The following is a 22,954-nucleotide window of genomic DNA, read 5'->3' as shown; positions in this document are numbered from 1 at the left end:
AGAGAAAGCCCGTGTGCAGCAATGAAGACCAAATGTAGCCAAAAATGAAATAAATAAACTTAAAAAAAAAAAAAAAAACTGATAAGAACCTGCTGTATAGCACAGGGAATTCTACTCAATACTCTGTAATGGCCTATATGGGAAAAGAATCTTAAAAAAAAAAGAGTGGATATATGTATAACTGGTTCACTCTGCTGTACACCTGAAACTATACAACACTGCAAATCAACTATACTCCAATAAGAATTAAAAAAAAAAAACAACTCTTGGTTTGTGGACCTCAGATGGACTGAGAAAATTTTTATTCAATTGTCCCTCCCCCCAAAACAACTAAAAATCACAGTTTGTTTACAGCATAGACAATAGGACTCATGGGAGACAGTACTTTAAAAGAAGTCTTTAGGAAATAGTGTGTTACATGTGCAATTATTTGCACAAATGTCTCTCCATGGATTTATTTTAGTAATTCCATTGCATATATCCTGACTCTGTGCATCACCAAAATCCTTATTTGCATTTTTACTGAAAAATAAATCATTTTCTGGGGCTGCCTGGGGCTGAATGGGAAAGGGTAAATTGGATGCAAAAGGGGTACCAGATAACTTTTGGGGTGACAGAAATGTTCTAAAACTGGATGGTAATGATGGTTGCACCACTGTATAAATTTACTGAAAGTCTTCCAAATACATACTTAAAATAGGTGAAATTTTGGCATATAAAGTCTACCTCAATAAAGCTGTATCATAAACCAATTCTTTAGCAAGCACTGTGGTTAGCCATCATTCTTCACACGTGAACCAGTCGGAGGGCTGATGGACACAGAAGGAACCAACAGAGGAAAACAAAATATGCAAGTCTGGACAGTTGGGACTGCAGTGCCAGGCCGGCTCATACACTTTGAGGAAACTGGGCAGAGGCAAGGCACCCTGCTAGAGGAGCAACCAGCACCCAGCACCATCCCATATGGGCACGGACAACACAGCGAGGTCCTCTTCAGCCATCTGCTTCTCATTTCCCCCTGGCAATTTTGTGTGGTTGGACGATCAGCTTCTTAGAAGAATTCTAGAAATAAGTTACCACCAATTCAATTACACAAGTACACGAGTATTTACAGTCACCTTGTAGCCCATGGCTAAATCAAACCACTGTCCTTTCTATGAGAGGAAGACGGTACTGAACTCCTCAGCAGGTGCAAAGCATCAAAATTGGTATAAGGCTCCAATTTTTTCATCATCATCACTAGCAGCACCACCAGACGATGAGCTTTTAAAGGATGCCTGGGGCTTCCCTGGTGGCGCAGTGGTTGAGAGTCACCTGCCGATGCAGGGCACACAGGTTTGTGTCCCGGTCCCGGAAGATCCCACATGCCGTGGAGCGACTGGGCCCGTGAGCCATGGCCGCTGAGCCTGCGCGTCCGGAGCCTGTGCTCCGCAACAGGAGAGGCCACAACAGTGAGAGGCCCGCGTACCAGAAAAAAAAAAAAAAGAATCACCAGGCTTTGCTTAAGGGACAGGCAGACCTCTCTGCTCTGCCCAGTTCCTGCCATCACTCTCATGCCAGCTGCTACTGAACTCTGAGCCTCACAGAAAGCTTTGCCCAGGGAAAAACACTGTCCTTCCATCTCTTAGACGTGTTAATTACTCATCTTTTGGGCCCCACCAGCTTCTGTTTACCAGACCCACATGTCTGGTTTAGCTATCAGATTGGGGACCACTGCCTCCTCTAATGATATCCCTTTGCAAACAGTACGTAGCTATAGTTCTGAGTTTCCAAAAAAAATCTGAATGAAGACTAAAACATACCCTAGCTGATTCCTAAGCAGACGAAAGGGAAAATGCTAGCAGAGAAGTTAGAAATGGTGAGGGAATGAATTTCCTTTGAATCCCAAATACGCCAAAAACCAAATGAATACAGAGTTTCGGATACTCCTTGAACAGCCCTATTAAGCAAAAGTGATCCATGTAATTCATTCTGTCAGCAAGACTTTGGGAATTGCTTTGGACAAGTTTTATTAAAAAAATAAACACGAGATCTTTCTGCCTTCAGGGAACTTTGAATTCAGCAGGGAAGACAAGACACGCCTGCAAATAACTGAAAATACACACTGAAAGGCGGTAAGTCCCATCAGCAAAGTACAAATAAAATGCTTATCTCCTCCACCTCCCTATTTACTCCAGTGTCACAAAGGTTTCAGGAGCTTCAGGAAGAATTCTACCTTGGGACTAGTTGACAGCAGCCCCTGGAAGAGGAAGAGGAATAGAATGAGCTCCCTTCCCAGGCTCCTCTCATCCACATAACAAAAAGGAGTGCAATTTGCTTAATATGAAATACTTCCTGAAATACAGTGAAAAACAGGCAATTCCAAAAAGCAAAGAGCATAATTCTAGCATCATGTGTGACTCTCTCAGAGTAATTTCAGAGTTGTGTTCGCCCTTAACACCAGCCTATCTTCAAACCTGAAGAGAAACAGCATCACACACTACAAACTCCGAGGCTTAATTTGGAAACTGGAGGCTGGTTTTTACCCTGGCTCAAGCCACATTCAGCACTTTTGCCACTCTTCCTTTTTTTTTTTTTTTTATCTTAGGAGCCACTGCCACATCCATTATTTCATTTAATCCTTCAATATCCCTGTTTTTGTTTTTGTTTTTTGGCAGTACGCGGGCCTCTCATTGTTGTGGCCTCTCCTGTTGCGGAGCACAGGCTCCGGACGCTCAGGCTCAGCCGCCATGGCTCACAGGGCTAGCCGCTCAGCAGCATGTGGGATCTTCCCGGACCGGGGCACGAACCCGTGTCCCCTGCATCGTCAGGCAGACTGTCAACCACTGCGCCACCAGGGAAGGCCCTGCCACTCTTCTCTTAATTGCATTATCTTCCCCTAATTAAGGGTATCTGCCTGGCTCCCCTATGTATTGTAAATTCCTTGAGGGCAAGGGCCACTCACCCGTTTTTGCTATTGCCTCCTTACCACATCCCCTCGCTCTAAATGCTACCCCTTTTGTCCTCAGCACCTTACAAAAAGCTTTGCACATAAAAAGTGAAAGGAACTCACATTTACTTCGTTCCTACTACCCACATTCCTTTAATTATTATTTAATTCTCTCAAGAACACACTGAAGTGGGCACCATTAGGCTCATTTTAGAGGCTGTTCTTTGCTAGGAAGACAAAGAGATTGAATTATCTCAGACCCTGTCCACTGTACACAATGCCATGTCAGGTTCCCCTCTCGTCACTTTCCCCTGCAAAACATACACATCTTATCCAGACATCGGGATCATCAGAAATCATATTGGTCAACAGATATTCATACACTGTTGCCACACTGAAATACTACAACTTTCAGACATCAAGAGTTCTAGAACAAGCCTCTAAGATTCTAAAGCGGCACTCGAACATGACCCATGATCCTTGAACTAAACTATCACACATATTAAGAAGGATCCATAGGGGGCTTCCCTGGTGGCACAGTGGTTAAGAGTCTGCCTGCCAATGCAAGGGACACGGGTTCGAGCCCTGGCCCAGGAAGATCCCACATGCCGTGGAGCAACTAAGCCCGTGAGCCACAACTACTGAGCCTGAGCTCTGGAGCCTGCAAGCCACAACTACTGAGCCCACATGCCACAACCACTGAAGCCTGTACGCCTAGAGCCTGTGCTCTGCAACAAGAGAAGCCACGACAATGAGAACCGCACACTGCAACGAAGAGCAGCCCCCGCTCACTGCAACTAGAGAAAGCCCACACACAGCAACGAAGACCCAACACAGCCAAAAATAAAATAAATAAAATAAATAAATAATTTTAAAAAGAAAAGGATCCATAGGCTTAAGAGTGATAGCCTTAAGAGTGATGACTATGATGGTCATATCTATTTACTTGTTAATGATTGAAGGGTGAGTAAAGGAGAACCAGGTTTCAACTACGACCGCAAGGAAAGTGCCTTAGTGGGGCACTAAAAATAAAAGTCACTGTCAGGTTTAAGAGGCTCTACTTGCCTGGGCACCAAGTACTCCCCTCCACTCCGTCAGCTCTGGCCATTTGTACAGTTCCTCAAACAGGCCAAAGGAGCTCTGCTCCAGAGCTGTGCACTTACTATTCCTTCTACCTGGAATGCTTTTCCCAGTATAATTAACAGATATTGAATAGTTCACTTCTCTACTTCATCTAGATTTATGTTTGTATTGGACTGAATGTTTGTATCCCCCCCAAAATTCCCAGGCTGAAATTCTAACCCCCAATATTCTATTAGGACGTAGGGTCTTTGCAAGGTAATTGGGTCAAGAGGGTGGAGTCCTCGTAAATGTGATTAGTGCCCTTATCAGAAGAGACATGAGAGAGCTTGCTTCCCCTCTCTCTCTCTCTCTCTCTCTGCTCTCCCCCATATGAGGATACCATGAGAAGAAGGCCATTTGCAAACCTGGAAGCAGGCACTCACCAGACACATCTGTTGGGACCTTCACATATGTTTGCTATTTAAGCTACCCAGCCTGTGGTGTATTTGCTAAAGCAGGCTGAGCTAAGACAATGTTCAAGTATAGTCCCCTCAGAGAGGTTTTCCCTGATCTTGCTTTCTAAAATAACATTCCTCCACCACCACTACCATCAGTCTACTCCTTATCCTGCTTTATTTTTTCTCTACAGCATCTTATGTTAAATTCTACACGTATTTTTTGTAAATGTAAATTCTACATCTTCATCATTGGCCTCCCCCACTAAAATGGGATAATCCTAGTACCTAAAACCATGTCAACAGACACTCAAATATCTGTTAAATTATTAGTGAACTTAAGTCAAGTACCTCTTTAGGAGACAGCTTCAAAGAACAAGTCATCTTAGAATCAGTGAGCATGCACTGTATGTACTGTGGGGTGTTACACCCCTCGTCCTACCATGAGACATCACATAGTATCATAGCTAAAAGAGATGGTTCTGGAGCTGGACCACCTGGCTTTGAAACCTGGCTGTGTGGCCTCGAATTACATACTTACATCTTTGCTCCATGGCTTCCTCACTTATAAAATGATGACAATAATACCAACCTCACAGGTTGCTGTGAATATTAAACAAGTTAATGAATGTCTACTGTTTAAAAAACACCTAGAATGTAGTAAGTGCCCAAATAAGTGTTAGGTACATATCAGCAATGACTGCCATTTTAGGGCCCCTCCTTCCTTTATACAGCTTTCTAAACATAGACTATTTCCCCAGTATTTCTTATTTTATAGTATTCAGCTCTCACCCTCTACCTGTTTTATTTCATGTTGCTTTTTATCTTTATGATCTAATGACCAATATACCAATGATTTATTTTTATCAAAGAAATGCATGTATGAGGTAATATATCAAATGACATAAAGGACCTCATGAGAGTCACCATTTCTTGATTTTCCTATTCCTACCATTAGTTCCATTCTCCCAAGACAACCATTCTTAAAATTTTCTATTTTGGTCTCAGTTATCTCCATAACTCTTGATAACATGCTTAAATTAAATCTCTTGTTCTGGACTCATATCAGGGACTTTGCTCATACTGCCCTGGTTTCCATCCAAAGTTTAATATATATCATTGTTTTAATTCCTCTGTTCATTACATTTGCAATTTTAAGTATTCAGGTCTTCATGTGTTTCCACCAACTTTTTTTTAAGTAAAACTGTCTTTATTCACAGACAACATGATTGTCTATGTAAAAAATTCTATGCATACTACAAAAAAGAAGTTACCAGAATGAATATGAGTTTAACACCTCACCAAATATAAGGATGGCAAATAAACACATGAGAAAATGCTCAACACCATTAGCCATTAGAGAAGTACAATTTAAAGCCACAATGAGCTACCCCTATACACCTATCTGAATATCTAAAATAAAAAAGACTAACCATACCAAGTGTTGATGAAGATGTGGAGCAACTGGAACTCTCATGTGCCACCAGTGGGAATGCAAGATGGCACAACTCCAGAATTCCACCAACTTTTTTTTTTTTTTAATTTTATTTGTTTTTGGCTGCGTTGGGTCTTCATTGCTGCACGCAGGCTTTCTCTAGTTGTGGTGAGCAGGGGCTACTCTTCATTGTGGTGCATGGGAAATATTTATTTATTTATTTAGGCTGTTGTGGCATGAGGACTTCTTAGCTGTGGCATGCATGTGGCATCTAGTTCCCCAACCAGGGATCGAACCCAGGCCCCCTTAATTGGGAGTCCAGAGTCTTAACCACTGGACCACCAGAGAAGTCCCCACACCAACTTTTAACAACTATATGTTACTCCCCATTTTAGGAGGTGAGAATATTAGCACATTTAACCCTTTCCTCTGTTTCCACATTCCACCTTCTGTCAGCTATACTTTTACTCTGCTGAGGTTGCTACAATTTGCAATCTAGCCTACCAACATACTTAGTCCACAGTCGACTCTAAGGGCAGAAAACTGAGAAAAAGCACCTGTACAATTATGATTATGCCAGTATGCTCACAGCCAGGCTAAGGAAGGAATTAAGACTTTGGCCTCTTACTGTAGACCCCATGTCATGACTACAGATCCAATGTTGTTACCCCTATGCCAATGATGTTAAACTCTTTGAGTTCCCCTCACTTTTGATCAGGTATTACCTACATCAGTGACTCCAGTCAAACCTCTCTGCCATGTGATACAGGTCATTGAACTATAAATATTTATATTATTAATTGAAGTTTTTATTAGCATTTGAGGAATGCCCAATTAACCTCAAGCAGCCTTAAGGATTCCACAGGTATTAAAAATGCTTCCTGAATGACCTCTAGGAGCTTCTCCTACTCCATCTAAATAGGCACTAATTGAAACACTGACCATCTTTGTATGTGAGGCACAGCATTAGGGGTGATAATGACCACCACGCACCATTCAATCTAAACTGAATAAGCAATGAACTTGTTTAATACATTGAGCATGATGTCCTAGTTTGGACTCTATCATATGAATTATTTGCTGCCCACCAGCATTCCTTTTTTTAAAATTTTGAAATATGGTTAATTTACATTATATTGGTTTCAGGTGTGCAGCACAGTGATTCAATATTTTTATAGATTATACCCCATTTAAAGTTACTACAAGATAATGGCTATATTTCCCTGAGCTGTACAGTATATCCTTGTTCCTCATCTATATAATACAGAGTAGTATGTATATCTTAATCCCAGGTCTCTATCTTGCCCCTCTCTCCCTCTCCCCACTTGTAATTACTAGCTTGTTTTCTGTATCTGTGAGTCTATTTCATTATATACAATTGTTTTATTTTTTAGATTCTACACATAAGAGATAACACAGTATTTGTTTTTCTCTGTCTGACTTACTTCGTTAAGCATAATACTCTCTGGTTTATCCACTGTGTTGCTAATGGCAGAAGTTCATTCTTTTTATGGTTAAACGATATTCCACCATACACACACACACACACACACACACACACACACACACACACACACACACACACACTTCTTTATCCATTCATCTGTTGATGGACACTTGGGTTGCTTCCATGTCTTGGCTATTGTAAATAATGCTGCTCAATGAACACTGAGGTGCATGTATCTTCTCAAAATAATATTTTGGTTTTTTCCAGAAGTACACCAAGTAGTAGAATTGCTGGATCATATGGCAGTTCAATTTTAAGTTTTTTGAGGAACCTCCATACTGTTCTCCATAGTGGCTGCACCAGTTTACATTCCCAACAACAGTGCATGAGGGTTCCCTTTTCTCCACATCCTCGCCAACATTTGCTATTTACTTTTTGATAATAGCTATTCTGACAGATGTGAAGTGATATCTCATACAGTTTTGATTTGTATTTCACTGATGATTAGAGATGCTGAGCATCTTTTCATGTGCCTGTTGGCCATCTGTATGCCTTCTTTGGAAAAATGTCTATTCAGGTCTTCTGCCCATTTTTAATCAGGTTGTTTGTTTTTTTGATATATTCTGGATATTAACCCCTTCTCATACATTTCATCTGCAAACATTTTCTCCCATTCAGTAGACTGTCTTTTCGTGTTGTTGGTGGTGTCCTTTGCTGTGCAAAAACTTTTAAGTTTAATTAGGTCCCATTTGTTTATTTTGGCTTTTATTTCTTTTGCCTTATGAGACCGATCCAAAAAAAATATTGCTACAGTTTATGTCCAAAGAGTTTATGTCCAAAGAGTGTTCTGCCTACTTTCTTTTCTAGGATTTTTATGGTTTCAGGTCTTACATTTAGGTAATCCGTTTATTTTTGTATACGGTGTGAGGAAATGTTCTAATCTCATTCTTTCACAGGTAGCTGTCCAGTTTTCCCAGTACCACTTACTGAAGTCTTTTCTCCATTGTATATTCTTACATCCTTTGTCATAGATTAATCGACCGGCATTCTTTTTCTTTAACAAGTAAACCTGAGTTTTGCTTTCTTCAACAAACCTCCACATCCAAGATCCATCCCCTTTTAAAGATCAGAGTGTGTTGCTCTTCTCATCCATGCTGAGGGTGTGTTTAAATTCTGGAACTCTGATCAGACAGACTTTATCAAAGAGTCCCACTTTCACCCTTGGCCTCTGGGGATTGGAGAGGAGACTTCTTTTATGGGAAACCCATAAAAGTAGATGCTACCACCTTTGCTTCAGATTTCCTTATCCATGGGCTATAAAGGTGGTTGTCTGGAGCCTGACCTCCTTTCGTAATTCTTATGAAATAAATTCTCTAATTTAATGTGCATGATGCTTTTTTTCTAAGAACCTCAAAGGCCATCATTCCATTTGGCCTCACAACATACCTTTGAACTAGGCCAGGAGCCAGTGTACAGATTCTCATTCCACAGATGAGAACAAAAAGGTACAAGAGAGGTCAAGCCACTTGACCATAGGTCACCAAAGTATCAGGAGAGGGGCAGGATAAGCCAGAATCCCTGCTTCTAGGGACAGATCTCTCACTGCATCCAGATTCAGCCTGTGCAAATGTATGTGAAATGTTATTTAAAAACACAGGAAGTACAACCCAGTGAAACCTGGAGATAAACTCTGCTTGCAATAAGCAATGGTAGTTGTAGGGGAGCTGCCAAAAGATATATTCTCTTCCTCTGAAAGTTTCAAATAGTGAGAAAGATAAATGACAAGACCTCGGCACTGGTTTTATGGACTTTTTTGCTAATTAAGTTTCTTTTTTGTTTGTTTAGTGAGAAACAGAAACTTCTAGCCACAAACTTACTGTAAGCAGGCACTTTCAATTTAGTTCAAGGGACCTCAACTGCTCTAAATCCTTAGAGAACTTGGAGTCGTTCACCTTTTTCCTTATTTCTCTATAGAAGAATGAAAATAAACAAAAAGCCGTAGGAGCAGGTAGTGTGAAGGAGACACTGGAGCTGTCAGGCTGGGTGGGAAACAAGAAGCGGGAGATGTGGTCCCTGCTGTCAGGACTCGAGCCTGCGTGGACAGCGAAGTGGAGAACAAATGAAAAGTCAGCCTTGAGGGGAAGTTCCAAGAGAGTGCTAAGAGCGAGAATGCCAGAGGGAGTGTGTGCCCGAGAAATCGCTCTTGGGCACGTGTGGGGATCAGAGAAGTGGGATATATGTGGTGTCACGAAAGCCTGATGCCACTTCCCTCAAGGGAGAAGAAAACGGAAGAATATTCAGTAAGAGAAAAATGTAATGAGCCAAAGGTGTAAAGAAATGAAATTGCAAAGGAAGGTCAGGGAATGATGGTGGTTCTCAGACATGTTCTCTTCTTGGTCTACAAACCCTTCCAGGAGCCTCGTCTAATCCCATGGCTTTAATCACTGGCAAGAGATCATAACGCTGTCTCCATCCCAGGCCTCTCTCCTCGCCTCCACACTCATGTACCTTGAAGTCCTGCAGGCATCTCGGTCTCATCCACGCCGATGGCTTGAATCGCTGCCCAAAGACCCATGACCATAACACAGCCAGTGTCTCCATCGTGGGCCTCTCTCCTTACAGCCACACTCCACCCAGATACCCCACAGGGATCTGAAATGCGTGTTCAAAACTGAACTCATCATTACAGCCCTCCCGCCTCTGCCACCACATACCTGCTGCCTCTTCTCCACGCTCTCTCTGTTGATCATCATTCTCCAATCTCTCCAGCTAGTCAAGCCAAAGCCAGGGAATTATCATCATCTACCTCTCCCATTCCCTCAAAATCCACAGGCAAGTGGTAACAAGTCTCATCGATTCTTCCTCCTAAATCTCTAATTTGCTCACTCTTCCCCATCCCCTCCGTACCTGAATTCAGGTTCTCATCATCTCTCTTGTAACGACATCATCTCCTCTAACTAGTCTCCCTGTCTCCAGTCTCATTCCCACCTCATTCACCTCCCAAACTGGAGGCTATGCTGCTGATCTAACCTAAGGCATGAGCTCATCACTCGTCTGTGAAAATCTTCTAGCTGTTGCCTCCCTGCCTAGAGAAGAAAAGTTCAAACTCCTTAGCCCATCTGACAAGCTGCCCGTGGTCTGGCGCCAATATACCCTCTCCAGCCCTATTTCCTCCCACCCCACCTACCCTACTCATTATCAGATATAGCTCCAAACATACCACGAACCTTTATGACTTCATTTCTTCCTATGTGTTGGGCTTGGTACAGAGTAAGAGTTTTAAGAAATGGTAGCTGCTGTCACTACTACAAGGATGACAATGACAACAACGACAATGACGACGTTAGAGAACTAGGGCCAAACTGTGGATGCTCTTATGGACCAAACCAAGGTACTTAGATTTGGGGCATAACAAAGCATCTAAGGATTTGGGGGCATGGAGGTGATGAAGTTATAATCTCTGGTAGCAAGTATTATAACTGACTAAAGGGGGAGAGAGAGGGAGGGCCGTTTGGGAAGCTGCTACAATCGTCCAGGTAAGAAGCATTTAATATAGGAAATACACGTGAAAATGGAAGAGAACTTTTCAAAAACTTCCTCAGGACTTGGTAGCTGCACAGAAACAAAGATAAGCGAGATAAAAAGATTGCTGAAATTTCAAAAGTTGGTTAAAAAAAAAAAAAAAGAGGGTATCTTTGATGAAAATCTAGAATTTGGGGAAGCAGACAGATTCAGGTTTTTGAAAGGCACAAGCTCAGATTTCATAATATAGGGACTTTTGACAGAGGCAAGAGTTGGGCTCCCAAGAGCAGATAAGCAGCTAAGAGAGAGTGAGGCATGAATTATTAAATGGTTCTAAATGTAACAGACCAAAAAGCAAGAGATGGAAAAAAGACTAAAATTTGGCCACGAACAAGGCCGCTCACTGAGAAAGGAACTTGAAGCAGCGGGAAGGCTAGAAGCTTGACTGTTAACATCTTACAAAGGAAGAGGGACCTAGGAAGTTGAAGAAAAGACAGTTGTGGCTTAAGAAAATCATTCATTCAGTAAACGTTAATTGAGAGCCATCTGCGCTGGACACTTTTCTAGGTGTTGGGCATACAAGAGCCAAGAGAACACGGTCCCTCCCCTTGTGGAAGTTCACTTTCCAGTACAAGAGGCAGACAATGAAGAAAATAATAAAAACGGATTGTCAGGGAGTGCTGGCGACTGTCTCTAAAGCTGCTAGGGCTTGTGGAGGATACTTTAGGCTCTAAAATGCTGCCAGGAGTCTTCTGACATATGTGGAAAGTGACTGTTCCTTACAGATAGTTTGCACAAAATGAAATGATGCATCATGTTTACATTATAAATTGCCACGTAGGAGAGGAATTTTCTGAGAAACTGCAAAACCAAATAGTGAAGCCCAACTCCATACAAATCTTAAAAGCTGCATTTCCATTCGATCTTTTACAAACAAATATAAGCAAAGGCATGTTTCTCTCTTAATCCTTAGCATGGGAGACTGATTTCTCACTTTCCATAAACCTTCACCACTCTGCCTAAACTACATGTCCTGGGAAAAACACTAAAGGGCATCATTTAAATAGAGCTTTTTGCCAAAGCAATGACGCTACTGTTTGTTTCCATATGATGAATTCATAAGGCTAACAACACTCTGGCTCACATCACTTCTTAAAAACAAGTTAAAAGTTTCATATTCACCTTATTTGCTTTATTGTAGGTATTAAAGTTAGTTTTCCAATAGAAGATAGACATCAGAAATCCTATACAATAGAAGTTTCTATGCAATTTCTCCAGTGGGACATGAAATAACCTTTGGTAATTTATAACCTCCAAGGGCATAAAATATTAAAAAGGAAACTCTCACCAAAACACCCATAAATTACCACTCTGTTTAAATTAAATGAAAAAAGTCTATGAAAGTGTGCTTTAGACCATAATATAGTAAACACAAATATTTTATACAAATAAAAAAGAAACCATGAATATCTATCTCAGCCTAAAAAGGTAGCACTTTATTTACCTGAACAGCCCAAAAACAAGACATAAGAGAAATATGCTCTTTACAGGCCAATGAACTAAGTGAATGAGAAAGAACTAAAGCTTGCTTCCTTGAGACCCTCCCTCGAAAACCGCTTTTTTCTTTTTTAAAATAAATTTCAAGTCAATGCATAAGATGAGTCTTATTCAGACAATATGGGTGTTATCTGGCTCCCAAGATCACAACAGATTCTCAGTAGCAAATGAGTGAGTGAAGGGTTATCACTGCTGAAAGCCATAGAAATACCATCAAAAAACAAAACAAAAAAAAATCAAGGCAGGTAAGATTTTCAAAAACAGCAAAGTGGGGCCGTTTGGTACAGATGCAAAGAGCCTTGTATCCGTGAATGAGTCTGAAAGCTATCACTTTATTACAACATTAGAGACACACTCTATGCTGTATAATCTTTTAAAGAATCAGGGAAGGTTGTAGCAACTTTGGGGAAATTTCTATACAAAAATTGGCTATAATAAATTTTGATTCTTAAATAAGCAAACCCTCAGCAATCAGGAAATTTATTCTAGAAGTAAAACAGTCTGCCCCAAAGTTCTAAGAATTCCCTGTTTTAAGCTTTCATTTTGTGCTTGAACAACCAGTTAAAATTGGCAGGCTTGATGTCTCAATGAACTTCAGGCAGAAAAAAACCCACACTGTCAAATTGTTCTTGACATATTTTTTAAGTAAGGTCTTTTTTTCTTAAAGTACTATTTAGATTCTTGCTAAAGTAAGTTATTAGGAACTTTAGGGTGAACAGTATAGGAAAAAATGTAGCCCTGCCCCAGTTTAAAGGTCATAGTTCATCATTGTAGATTATTTAGCCTATGCAATTGACAAGGTGGCTTTATGAGTTACGTTCCCCCAATGCCAAGTTCTATCAGATGCCTACTTTCCCAATTTCACAATGCTTTTTGACAGAAATTAGAGACGCAAGAGGGAGGACATATGGGGATATATGTATGTTTATAGCTGATTCACTTTGTTATAAAGCAAAAACTAACACACCATTGTAAAGCAATTATACTCCAATAAAGAATTTAAAAAAAAAAAAAAAAAAAAAACTTGTAGAGGGAGACTTATGGAGTTGTTAACTCACAACCCTCCCTGAACCCACAGGGATGGACAGAGCACCGGATGAGAAGTCACACTCAGCTCCTCAATGAATGCACACCTCTGGCCTGAGCTTCTGCACAGGCAGCACTGGAAGGCACAATAGGATAGATCTGTTTTCCAAATTGCAGGTCTCAGCCCATCAGCGGGGAGTAAAATCAATTTGGTGAATCATGATCAGTGTTTGGCAGAGTTTGGAGGTGGGATGGAACTTATCAGAAAATACTAGAGCACATTTCACGCAGTATAGCTAAGTATCACTCCGTGAAAGCTTTATTTTGAATATATTTATTATTTATATTTTTATGTCTGTACTGGGTCTCAACATAGAATGTGCTTCCTAAAGGGCACTGAGTTGGCCATAAAGGGTTGTGTAATGGACTGAATGTGTTTCAAATTCATATTTTGAAATCCTAACCCCCAGTGTGATGGTATTAGAAGATGGGGCCTTTGGGAGGTAACAGAGCTACGAAGGTGGGGTCCTTATGAATGGGATTAGCGTCCTTATAAAAGGGACCCCAGAGAGCTCACTTGCCCTCTTTCCACTGTATGACGACACAAAGAGAAGTCAGCAGTCTGCAACCTGGAAGAGGGTTCTCACCAGAACCTGACCATGCTGGCACCCTGATCTCAGATTTCCAGCCTCCAGAACTGTGAGAAATAAATTTCTGTTGTTTGCAAGCCACCCAGTCTATGTTACTTTGTTTCAGCAGCCTGAACTGACTAAGACAGCTTGGTACTTCTCAATTATTTACAGTCAAGGGACACCGAGTAACTGCAAAAGCCAAGTGCAAAGATTAAATGCAAGCTTAGCTTAGGCTAATTTCTTTTAACTAGTTTCTGTAGGATCCTACAATCCTGCCTCGGATTCATCCTAAAAATACCTAGAACATCAAAGATAATGATTTTGGCCTCCAACTAACTCCTTACTCGACAACTGCTTTTCTCTTATCTAAATAGCAGTCTCTGGTTCCTGTTAGAATAAGAGTGCACCTTGGGATTCCAGACCACTCTAAAATCTTGGTATTCGGTGTGGCTTGGGCGGTCCCTAGGATCACACTGAAGTCTTCATCCTGTGGCTTTAAGAGCAGCCGACTATAGTTATGACCGTGGCCTGACCACATTCCAGGGAACAAAAGCATCAGAGTAGGATGCTGTTTAGAAGAGCAAGTCCTCAGACCTGTGCAAGAGTTCAGGGACCAAAATGTGTCTGCTTCCTGTAGGGCCTGGCTGGATGTGAGAGGTAAGGATCCAGCCAGCCAAGTTTAGGGTCCTCTCCAGCCATTTCAATTGCTCTGGCTGCGGTATGGATGATGGATTAGAGGAGAGCCAGGGTGGACTCAGGAGCCCAGGGAGGCGATGGCTAGAATCCAGCAGAGAGATGAGAAGCTGGACTAGGACAGAATCAGCAGAAACAATGAGAAGCAGATGGATGGGGGGAGCTATTAAGCAAGTAAAATCTATAGAAATTGGTGATGGGTTAGATGTGGTGGATGAAAAGGACGGGGCAAGGATGGCTCCCAAGTTTCTGCCTTGTGCGAGGTAGTGGCTAGCTGTGCCCATCACAGAGCTAAGCATCCGTGCAAGAAGATGAGGTATGAAGAGAAAAAATCAGGATTCTGGTCTTGGACATGAAAAACCTGAGGTGCCTTTGAGATATCCAGGTGCAATGTCAATTATGTAATCTAGAGCTCACAGAGAGGCCTAGGTTGGAGATACAGATTTTAGATTCACTTGTGTCCTCCTTTTTTAAACTCTTGTACCAGAACTACATTTCGAGGCACAACTGCATGAAGCAGAGAAAAGAATGTGGGCTTTAAAATCAGAAAAGCCAGAGATGGAACCTTGCCTTAGTGGCTCTGGGCCCATGAGCGTGTACCTGCCTGATTAGGTTTCCATTTCCTCCTCTATCAGCAAGGATGCTGCAGCCAACTGTCAGGAGCATGGTGGAGATGAAAGAAACAGCACTTGAGAAGTGCCTGGAACACAGCAAGTTCTCAGCACAGTGGAGCCAGAGCCATGTTTGTACTTTTTTGTATACCCCATGGCACCTGGTACTGTCCTGGCCAAGGGATCCATCAGTATCTAGTATGTTGAACTGACTTGAAATATTCAGAACTGTCAGTAAGCGACTGTTTCCTAGACAACCACTAGCTCCCGAAATCATTCCTCCACCTGGGGTCCTACTGAAGCAACACCCAAACATAAGCTATGCATGGAGCGTGCCTTACCCCTCTTCAGCCACATCTCCCAGCCTTGGGGAGTAACCATCACTTGGCAGGGCCAATGACTAACCAGAGCGGTTTTGTACTGTCTGAAGTCCTAGATACCCAATCCAGTCACATGCAATTGTTTTCTTGTGATCCACAAGGATGTGAGAAAAGCAAAGACTGGCTTTATTTCTCCTCTGGTATTTCTAGTGGAGCAGGCAGATGGCACCCTCTCCATATATCCTGAAATTCACTTGGGAATACCAAGCACTTCAGGAGGCGTAGATTTTGAGCAATGGATTTAACATTTCCCGCCAATGTTGAGTGTGCATCAGAATCACCTGTTACCAGATTACTACACCCCATCCCCAGAGTTTCTGATTCAGCTGGCCTGGGGAACAGTAAGAGAATTTGCATTTCTAACAAGTTCTCAGGTGATGATGATGGTCAAGGGCCACACCTGAGAACCACTGTCCTGGCTTCTTCCCTGAGACCGGGCTATTGATGTGTCTAACATTTAAAGAAAAACCAGCTGAGCTTGGGAAGTTTTTACCTGGAGTGTCACAGGATGTTGCCTTGTATACTATCACTAAGGTGTCTTAATTAGGAATTACATATGTTTGGGATTTAGGTACTTTCAGACCTTATTTTAATAGGTTTGGAACATTTTGTCTTACGCTTTGTAACTTCTACTTATCTGTTCTCTGCTATTCATTTTTCAGTAAATAAAATGTGAGAACTCTTGAAATAGAGATACTAATTCATACTCATGCCAGAACCTCTTCACTTAAACAAGCACTGTTTCCTTCTCCTGGAGGACCTAGTTGTCCTTCTCATGGGCCTGCCATAGCCAGCCCTTAAGAACTGTCTTCACAGCTCAACCTGCTTGGCTTGAGTGACCTCAATGGTGGCTCAATTCATCTTGACAGGATGGATGGGACCTAGTCATTCATTCATTTACATGTTTACTGGGCACCTACTATATGTCAAGCACTTTCTTGAAAAACAGTGTTAACGAACCATGACCTCTGCCCTCAAGGAGCTTATAAATTGAGTGTGAATTTGAGTAGAGGTGATAAAAAAATAAACAAGTAAAATACATAAATGTCTAAGTGTCCACTGTGATAGGTGAAGAAAACATACGAAGGAGGTCCCCTTTAGGTTAGATGATCAGAGAAAGCCCCTAGGGGAGGTGATGTTTAAACTGATTAACTTAGAGAAGCTTAAAGTCCACTCTTGTCTGTGTACCCTGAGCCAAATTGACTCTTAAGCCACCCTGGGAGCTTTAAAAATATGTTTATCTGATGCTTATAAAAAGTAAAAAGAATAATACATTTCATACTTAGATTATTATTTCTGTTAAGGAAGAGAAAAAAAATCATTCCTAGGCATATTGGTTAAAAAAAGTTGGAGGTCTGGTGAATAAATACCATTTATGATGTAAAAGGAAGGACCACTATAAACTATTGAAACTAGTGTTTATCAGCCTGCCTGACATTTCTAAAATGGTCTGGAAAATAATAAAATCAGAATAATTATAAAACATTCCAAGGTTTTGAAGAGTGATATCATGTAAATTCATAAATTGTTCAGTACACATTCACTAAATCCCCACCATTTCCCATGCAAAGTGCTAAGTTCCAAGAATACAAAGATAAAACATGATGCCTAACCTTTCCCACTGACAAATATTAGCTAAACACCTATCATGCACTTACCGCTTCCTCAAGCTGGTCAGTTTTGCTTCTTTTCATTGCTACTGTTTTGTTTCCTTACTTTATCAACAAATGTCATGACCAAATGATCAAGAGATGATTATGATGGGCAAAATCCTGGACAAACCCTGGATAAACAATAAGGTCCTACTGTACAGCACAGGGAACTATACTATCCTCTAATAAACCATAATGGAAAAGAATTTTTAAAAGAATATATATGTGTAACTGCTGTATAGCAGAAATTAACACAACAATGTAAATCAACTATACTTAAGCAAAAAAAAGAAAACCCACTACCCAATAAGTAGAATCTACTGCATTTCTTGTGCCAGTCTATGAAGCAAAGAAACACATTTTTATGACTAACTGTAACTTCCTCCTAAACCCCTTGCTCAGCATTACTGGATGGCAAAGTCTTAGATATCACCTTTCTCCTACAAAGTAGAGGAATATTCTACAGTCCTGTGTCTTTAGTCCTGGGATTTTAGTTCCAAATCCAGGTAATTATATTTTCTAGGCCTCCAGTGCTTGCAAGCCCAACCCTTGCCTGAAGAACCTCTACTGAAAGACACACAAGCCCATTTTTAGCGGGAGCAATACTCCACACACAATGCTGTATAGTTCAGTACAATACTCAATCTTATAACTGACTTTCTAAAACTCTTAGAGAACTTGCTCACCCATTATGTCAACTCCCACAGACATACTGCACACCTATTTTTAATTCATCCCATAAACAACACAGAAGACTTTCTACGAGGAGAATACACACTTCATGGAGCTGTCCTTTTAAACAGGGGTTTGTTTTAACTTAAAATGATAATACCAAGGAACTGGCAGTTGGCTAGACGTGTAACAACATCCCAATTACTATGTTTCAAGTCTTCCCAAGAGTAACCTCATTTGGGTAGGATTCCTGTGTTTTCCTATATCATCTCCTTATACACCTCTGATGAAGTTAGCAGATGCAATTGAGAATGGAATACACAAAATCAAACCTGGTTTCCCTGCCCTCATCTTTTATACTGAAAGGAACCTGACTGAATAAAACGCTTCATCAATGGCAGCCAATTTTGACTACATAGTACATCAAAAACGTCATCAAGAGATTAAGTTTACCATTTATTTTAAAAAAGAAAAATACCAAATAAAACAAAAGGCTAGGTTTCCTCCCTCCCCGATTTCCCTGGCATTTAGAAGAACTGCCATAGATAAGTCCACAAATGAACAGCTGAGCTGCATAATGTACAGTTCTAACTGGGCAGCTTCTAAAAAAAAAATAAAAGGACTCCTTCCAACCCCAGTTAATGTACTTGATGTAAAGAGAACATGTTTCTGCAACAAATACATTTCAGGCTAGACGTTTTACAGAGTAACTAATGAAGGCTCCAGCCACAGGAAAAAAAATTATTTTTCCAGGATATTAAATGTTTTGACTCACCATTTAACAGAAGTACAAGTGAAAATGCAAATTAAATGTATACATATTTATGACTTTACCAATGTATGACAAGGCCACCTTTGGCTTCTGGCTTTATTAACCAGGAAGAGAAGCCTGGAAAACCACCATACATTTGTATTTCTATTCAAATAGTTCTCCCTGCCCAAGCACTGGTTGGAGCAAAGTATTAATTCTGAGTCCAGGGACATATATAAGCCAAGAGAATCACAGTGAATGGATTAAAATGGACATTGTTTCCTTAATTATCTGCTTGGACAAGAAGATATAAAAATATAAATACTAAACAATGTTAAAATGTGACAACCCGGGCTTCCCTGGTGGCGCAGTGGTTGAGAGTCCACCTGCCGATGCAGGGGACACGGGTTCGTGCCCCGGTCCGGGAAGATCCCACGTGCCGCGGAGTGGCTGGGCCCGTGAGCCATGGCCGCTGAGCCTGCGCGTCCGGAGCCTGTGCTCCGCAACGGGAGAGGCCACGACAGTGAGAGGCCCGCGTACCGCAAAAAAAAAAAAAAAAGTGACAACTCATTAATTACTAGTAAACAGAAATTTTCTGTTGACCTCTACGATTTCTAGAAGTCAAAAATGCACTTTCACCATAGAACCCCTAGCAAAACCTTGAGTAAGAACCTTCTTAAGAATTCCACGTTAGCCCTGGTGGCTAAACATCTGTTCGACCATGAGCAAGTCAATTCACCTCTCCAAGCCTCAGCTGTCTTACCCATAAAAGGTGCGAGTTTCTGAACTAGTTAATATTTTAATTCTCTATCAGAAAGAAATCTACCTCAATCCCCAATGGCTGAATCTGTTAATAATATTTAAGACCCATCCTAATTATTTGTCATCATACTCCTAAAGGTAAAAACACTACTTTTGTGCGTATAGGACGAAGGGGTGGAAAGAGAAGAGGATTCTTAAAGGGAACAGAAACTAGGTTGGTTTTGTTAATTAGGTTCCCCCTCTGAAACCACGAGCCAGTATTAGCACCTGCTGAAATCGACCCAAATGTAAGAGTGGTTGGTTTCTTCATCTCAAGACATACTCTTTCAGAAAATGGCAAAAGTCAATTTCTAGGAATGTATATTTCAGCCAGTTACACATTACTAACAACTAAAGGGGCAGGGGGAGGCAAGCAAAAGAGCATGACATAGATGATGTGAGTCTACTGTCTACACGGAGAAATAAAAACTCTTCTTTATATGATGTATTGAGGAAGGAGAGACACAATGGGCACCTGCACCTGCCAGCTTCAGGAGGCATACCTCTTGTAGGTATATTACCTTACGGGTCAGCAGATGCTGGGAATTTACATGATAAGATGCTTTCTATGTTTTACAGCATGTGTCTTCCTTATGAGTGATTTCATTCCCTCCTTCACTCAGCAACTCTTCATTAAATACTTACTATATGCAAACCCCAAAGCCAAAAAAATAAATAAACAAAGGTATGGGTCGACTGTCTGGAATATTCAGGTGAATCTTGACATTTATTTTAGAGTAGTTCAGCCCCTGAGAATATTTCCAAATCAAAAAATAATACTAAACAATACAGATGCTAAGCTAAAGTGCACTTGGAATTTTCTTCCCCTTCATTAAGTGGTATGCGATGATGAGGAACGGGGAGTAAATTAGAATACAGGTGGAATAGGTTATTAGCTAAATCCCTTAGTTAATACAGGGTGAAATTTTCTCTTTCCCCTGGAGAAAAATGATACCGCTGGGTTACAAATATATTGACAAGCATTATAGAATGCTAAAACTAGAAAGAGAAAAATAATACAAACCTCTTGTTTTATATGTGGGAGACCTGAGGCTCAAAGGTGGTAGAATTTGGTCCAGGTTATACAGCCAAATATAGTGCCAGAACTAGAACCCAGGTCACCAGCAGGCATGCTTAACAGTCTCTGGTGTATTGCATGTACTGTATCCCATGATGTGTCCTCATTGCTATCACAAGCAGAACAATGGCATAATCCACAAAGCAAAGGACAAGACATCAGAAGCTCTGAGTTCCAGTCCTGTAAGCTACTAGATTAGACATGATACTACAGAAAACTCTAATCACTTGTCTAAACCTCAGTTTCCTCATCTGTTGAAATGTGAACAGTAATTCACAGTAAGACAGTACAGACCACAATAAATGCAAAAGTCTGGCCATTGTAAAAACCTTATACAAGTACAGAACTAACACTGGGTGATGATAGTGGTGGTGGTGGTGACTTCACCACCTGAAATGGTGGTGAAACCCGGCTTCAACTCTAATTCCAGCCACTTGTTACCTTGATAAGTCAATGAACTTGTGCGCCTCACATTCCTCCTGTGAATATGTGGTTAATAATCTTTGCCCTGCCTCCCTCAGAAATGGACAGAATTAAATGTTTTTCAGAGAGTACTAAAAAGCAATTACAAATAGCAAGGCATTGGTGCAAACGTAAGGTATTATTACCAAATCCCTCTAGTCTTAATTTGGACAAAAATGTAACATGGTTTTATTATTCATTTTTTAACAGTTTTCCTCCTCAACTAAGACATCATTATGCATTCAGTCTCAGACTTACAGCTTTCTCATCAGTCTTCCTAAGTCTCCAAAGAACGCACCATTTCCCTCAGCTCAGAGATCATGTTTACTGCTTACTCAACTTCCCACTGGCATGGACTTGACTAAGAAAGGTTTTTTCCTAGGGCCTCCTTTCGACTGGAAACGCTCTGACAAAAGCTTCCATGAACACCATTTTACTTCATCACGTTAGAGGGGTAATGAATCCAACCCTTTGGCTTTTCTCCACTCCTAACAACTGCAGAACACTTCAGCCTTTACATAGAATGAGACAGAAGTCTGGGTGGATGCTTTTCACGGGAGGGGCAACAAGGGTTACCCAAACCCACGCTCAGTAGTATTGATGGGGAGACTGCTGCTTCTTTGCAGGAGACTAACACATTCTTAGGCCCAACCGGTCCCTCAAGAGTCATTCACCTTAGGACCTAGGGCCTCTGGAAGGCTGAGAATGTCATAGAAAAATAGTAAGGGCGGGGGCCCGTATTTTGGGTCTGCAATACGCTGCCTTTAACAAGGCATCAGAGTAACTAGCATTTCCTTGCTGAGAACCCTGATTTCAGTTGATCAGAAGAAAGAATTCATCAGCCTATCCAAACAACTTCTCTGAAACAGGTTTCTATCCAACCACGCTGGGCACCAGAGACAAGTGAGCCGGGAGTGGGGGGTTGGTAAGAACTGACAACAGGCTCATCTGCATAGATGAACGATAAGCAGACATTTGTTGTCTGCTGTTTTGGTGACTCCTGGCACCGGTGTGGCAAATCAAACCCCGGCATTCTCCCTCTCCGGTGCCCCACACTCCCACCCCCTCCCCAGCTGCTGAAGCTTCACGTTGACGGGGCTAGGGGAGAGAAGCAGGGGAAATGCAGAAGTTGGTTGCTGCATTTAGGCTGGAACCATACCGCACCTGTTCAACCCGGCTCCGGCGCCAAAAATGACCAAACACTGACTCGCAAGCCCCTCTTGAGATCCCAGGGGCGCCTAACAAGTTCTCCGCTGTTTAATACCGAGGAACGGTGGTGGGAGATCTCTCTTTCGGCAGCCAAACTCAGCTGGCTCCCATTAAAGGGGAGGGGGCTCCTGCTTAAGTGAACCCAGAGTGACCCCCGAGTGTCACTGCGGCTCCGGGGATCCGGGTGGTGAGCGGGTGGGTGCCCGCGGGGAGCACGCAGCCGTGGCCCGGGGGAACGAAGGTCCCGCTTCGGTGGCCACGCGCACCCCCTACACCCTACCTCCAACACAAGGCTGACAAAGTGAAAGCGTCGAGAGACCTCCAGGATTCATCCGAGACTCAGAGCCCCCAAGCTCGAGCCCAGAAAGAGGGTCGCGGGAGGAGGAGCCGGGGACGCGCAGGAAACTTACCTCACCCGGACAGCATTCGGGCGCCTCCGGTGTCGAGACCAGTTGCGCCACAGTCTGCAAGTTATCGGGACGTTGTCGCTTCCCCCGGGCGAAAGGAGAGCAGTTCAGGCGAGGGGCGGGAGGGGCGGAGGGGCGGAGGGTAGGCGGGGCGGGGCCCGGGCCGGGGCGCC

General features: G+C 42.0%; 1 protein-coding gene across 2 annotated transcripts in view; it reads right to left on the bottom strand.

Annotated features, from left to right (window-relative positions):
• PIP5K1B (phosphatidylinositol-4-phosphate 5-kinase type 1 beta) overlaps positions 1-22,950 on the bottom strand; it is a 337,996-nt gene extending 315,046 nt beyond the window's left edge. For both annotated transcript variants that reach the window (XM_007466769.1, XM_007466770.1), the window contains exon 1: positions 22,785-22,950. The gene's annotated coding sequence lies outside the window, so the exon portion shown is untranslated. The remainder of the gene's footprint in view (positions 1-22,784) is intronic.
• Between the last annotated feature and the right edge of the window lie 4 nt (positions 22,951-22,954).

The sequence above is a fragment of the Lipotes vexillifer genome, unplaced genomic scaffold (genome assembly GCF_000442215.2).
Source record: "Lipotes vexillifer unplaced genomic scaffold, Lipotes_vexillifer_v1.1 scaffold948, whole genome shotgun sequence".
Classification (NCBI taxonomy): Eukaryota; Metazoa; Chordata; class Mammalia; order Artiodactyla; family Lipotidae; genus Lipotes; species Lipotes vexillifer.
Note: the sequence above shows the minus strand (reverse complement) of the source record. Positions and strands in the feature narration are given on the sequence as shown.